The 4,404-nt window shown below is 38.3% G+C and overlaps 1 long non-coding RNA gene across 1 annotated transcript in view; it reads left to right on the top strand.

Moving 5' to 3' along the window:
- Nucleotides 1-4,143, top strand: part of LOC118765043 — a 19,729-nt gene extending 15,586 nt beyond the window's left edge. The window contains exon 3 of the long non-coding RNA XR_005000885.1: nt 4,134-4,143. This is a non-coding gene — a long non-coding RNA (uncharacterized LOC118765043). The remainder of the gene's footprint in view (nt 1-4,133) is intronic.
- Nucleotides 4,144-4,404: the final 261 nt, after the last annotated feature.

Genomic DNA, 4,404 nt, shown 5'->3' with positions numbered 1-4,404 from the left:
GGTTTCATTTTTAGTATTCTCTTTTTTTTTTATTTTAGTATTCTCGTTTAGTATTCTCAGATAACCTGGACGTTATCAAAGAAGCTTGAGAGGCGGTTGGATGGAACCTACACTCGCCTCCTTATGAGAGCTCAAAATCTCTCGTGGAAGCGCCATCCAACCAAAATGCAAATATATGGGAAATTACCACCTGTGTCATCTCTTGTGAAAGGTAGGAGAGTCCAGTTTGCTGGACATTGTTGTAGAGCTGAAAAAGAAGTAATTTCTACTCTTCTCCTCTGGAAGCCATCTACTCGCAATACCAGAGGGCGCACACTCTCCTACCCTGATGTAATCTCCAGGGATACAGGCATCCAGCAACAGGACCTCCGTAATGCTATGATGGACCGTGAAGTCTGGCGTAACATAGTAAATTCCATTGTCTCGACCACGGTCGAACAATGATGATGATGATTCTCGTTTAAAAATTTTTTAGTATTTACGTTTTAATAATCATCTCTGGCTATTCGTTGCCTTGGCGGAGGTTTGCGCGCTCTGAGTTTTCTCGTTATTAACGGAAAGAACATTAACCAGTTGGACACAGTCAATAAAGCAAAAGCTTAAATCTGTTCAAAGGCTGCCAACTGTGATTTGAAGATAAATAATTAGACGATAAATCACACGTCAAATGTGGCCGGGCTAAACGTAAGTAACTGTGTTAAAAAAACATTTAAACTAAAACTTAAAATGCATTACATATATACATAAATATATAGATATATATCACGTGATCACGTGACTGACCAGACCATCAGATGTTGCTACACATCGCTGGTCACAATGCGTTCGCATTGTTTTAGCCTTCGAACGACGCCACCCCGCTGGCTAAGCGAGCAGGCCAACAGAAGAAAGTGGGAGAAAGAGTGGTGAAAGAGTACAGCAGGGATCACCACCCCCTGCCGGAGCCTCGTGGAGCTTTTTTTTAGGTGTTTTCGCTCAATAAACACACACAACGCCGGTCTGGGAATCGAAACCGCGATCCTCCGACCGGGAGTCCGCTGCCCTAACCACTGGGCCATTGCGCTTCCACACACACACACCACACACACACACACACACACACATATATATATATATATATATATAATATATATATATATATATATATTAAAATTATAAATTAGGGTATAATTTTAATAATTATTACCTTTGAATTTTATTTTTTCCATGCTGACCACTTGATAAAATCGTTATTTTATTTTTAAATTAACGATCTTATCCTTATATATATATATATATATATTTTTAAAAAGGAAGTTTGAAAACGCCACTATATAAGATAAATTTTAATTTTCTTAGAAATTTTACGTTTCGGTCCTTCTCGAAAAAACGAACCTTATCAAGAATATTTTAAAAAGTTAAGCGTAATAAAAAAGTTCATAATTGTTTCTTACTGGTCTCAACAGAATCCACGTGGTGGTTTTTTGTGGGGAGTAAGCATAATAGCTGTCTTATGCGTTCGAATAAAATTAAGGAATTCATATATATATATATATAATATATATATATATATATATATATATATATATAGATATGAAATGAATTATGAAATATTGTTTTTATAAACTGTTCTTGGACACTTTATGAGAGAAAAAAATCACATTTCATTAAATACATCATTGCTCATCTCGATATACTTTTGTGTGTGTTTACAGTAAAAAGTGCCTTGTTGTTGTTAGTTTCGCAGCAGAGCTTAATAGAATATTTTATTATACACGCAAAAAGAAGAAAGACAAAATAATGACTGCAGTACATATTACAATAACTAAGAGATTTTGATTCCCCTCGGACTTAAGTAGCTTTAAATAGACGTAGATTTAAATGTGGCCGAACAATAAGGAAGTTTTATTCACAACATCGAGACTTCGGGTTCGATCACACTGCGAGATAGCTTGAGCAAATGTAATTTTCTATTGCATCGAAATGGACCATTCCATGAATTTGAAACTGGGTTAGCGTAAACTGAATAGAAGCCCGTCGGTTGTATAGTAACCTTTTCTACTATAGGCACAAGGCCTGCCATTTTGGGAGAAGAGGTAAGTCGATCACATCGACCCAGTACTCAATTGGTACTTAATTTATCGACCTCGAAAGGATGAAAGGCAAAGTCGACCTCGGCGGAATTCGAACTCAGAACGTAGCGGCAGACGAAATACTGCTAAGCATTTCGCCCGGCGTACTAACTATTCTGCCAGCTCGCCGCCTTTCGGTTGTATAGTAACTATATGTTTCTTTATTACCCACAAGGGGCTAAACATAGGGGGGACAAACAAGGACAGACAAACGGATTAAGTCGATCACATCGACCCCAGTGCGTAACTGGTACTTAATTTATCGACCTCGAAAAGATGAAAGGCAATGTTGACCTCGGCGGAATTTGAACTCAGAACGTAGCGACAGACGAAATACTGCTAAGCACTTCGCCCGGCGAACTAACGATTCAGCCAGCTCGCCGCCTTTCGGTTGTATAGTAACTATAATTCAAAGGTACAGCTTTGTCTGTCACATTGTCTCACGCTGATGCTGACTTAGAATTACGATAATAGTACATGTGTCTCTGCTGCCACATACACATTACTTTAGGAGAAAATAATCAATAGATTGAACAAGTGAATCCTAATCGTAGAAGAACAGAGATCGGATCTTTTCGGTTTGACCGGCAGTTTTTTCTAGCTGTTTCATATGAAATTGTCACCCATAATTATGACCCTAGTATCGATCTATTGCATTTCAATCTGTTTTAGGGTTAGGGTTAGTTAGGGTTACGGTTAGGGATGGGGGAAGGGTATCTTTTTTTCTTCAGAAATGTAAATAAACCGAATCTGTTTCTTAAACGAGGGACATATTCATACGGCACAGAATGTTTTCACCTCAATAGACGTCATTGATTGGTTGAAATTGCAGAAATTGAAGAAAAAAACAACAAATATCTTACAAACTATAGAATTTTCTCAATAAAGCCAACAGAAAAAGATGTTTTATAAACACACTCTACCAGTATACGAAGTTTAAAAGTGTTTAGTTACGTGGAAATTATTATTAAAAACTGCCGGTCAAACCGAAAAGATTCTAGAGATCCACTCCCACTCCCACGAACTCTAAATATTTAAGTTTTAACTGATACCCAATATTGGTTTCTTCAATGACTGAAGGATATATGCTACGCCTTTATGGCTATGCGTTTGCAAATAAAATTCCCGTGCTAGTAGAATAATATAATACGATTGCGTTTGCTAAATGCATCATATATATAAATCGTTATCATAACAAACGTGCGTAATATGATTAGTTATACGACTTATGATAAGGTTTGTACAGAACCATAAGCTGATATTTCATAAAGTATATTATCACAAATGTCGATATGTTTCTATGTTTATTTACAGAAAATAAAAGTTCACTGCCAGGCTGGTTGCCAAACGTTTATAGTACATGTAGTGAATGCTATTTGGTGATACTTTTGTACTATGTGGAGTTTCAGAAATCTGAACAGTTGTGCGGGATTTTCTTCCTATTTTTCAACTAAAAATGTAGACTAAGCAATGAAGTCACCGATCTTTAGTGCTAGTAGAAAATTAAATGGAGTAATACCTCGCTTTACGAGACCCCGGGTTTACGAGTTTTATTTTTCAGCAAAAGTGCAAAAGTTTCTACTACTATAACATATGGATGGAAGCACTCCGTCGCTTACGACGACGAGGGTTCCGGTTGATCCGAATCAACGGAACAGCCTGCTCGTGAAATTAATGTGTAAGTGGCTGAGCACTCCACAGACACGCGTACCCTTAACGTAGTTCTCGGGGATATTCAGCGTGACACAGAGAGTGACAAGGCCGGCCCTTTGAAATACAGGTACAACAGAAGCAGGAAGTAAGAGTGAGAGAAAGTTGTGGTGAAAGAGTACAGCAGGGATCACCACCATCCCTGCCGGAGCCTCGTGGAGCTTTAGGTGTTTTCGCTTAATAAACACTCACACGCCCGGTCTGGGAATCGAAACCGCGAGTCCGCTGCCCTAATCACTGGGCCATTGCGCCTCCACACTATAACATATACTTCTGCGTCTAAACGAGAAATTCCTAGAGAGTGAAAAAAAGCTTCTTCTAAGCAAACAATTCTAGGCTTGTTTTTTTCAAAAAGAAATCTAGAAGTCCGTCTACGATTGCATGTGAATCTGCGATCGCGTCTACAAGTGATGGCATGCGCGAGTCTTGTGCGGGTGAAAGGGAGTCAGAAAACGATTACAATAAATTTTTTTTTTATTTATTATAAATGATACTCTCTTTTACTCTTTTACTTGTTTCAGTCATCTGACTGCGGCCATGCTGGAGAACCGCCTTTAATCGAGCAACTCGAACCCGGGACTTA

Source organism: Octopus sinensis, linkage group LG10 (assembly GCF_006345805.1).
Source record: "Octopus sinensis linkage group LG10, ASM634580v1, whole genome shotgun sequence".
NCBI lineage: Eukaryota > Metazoa > Mollusca > Cephalopoda > Octopoda > Octopodidae > Octopus > Octopus sinensis.
Note: the sequence above shows the minus strand (reverse complement) of the source record. Positions and strands in the feature narration are given on the sequence as shown.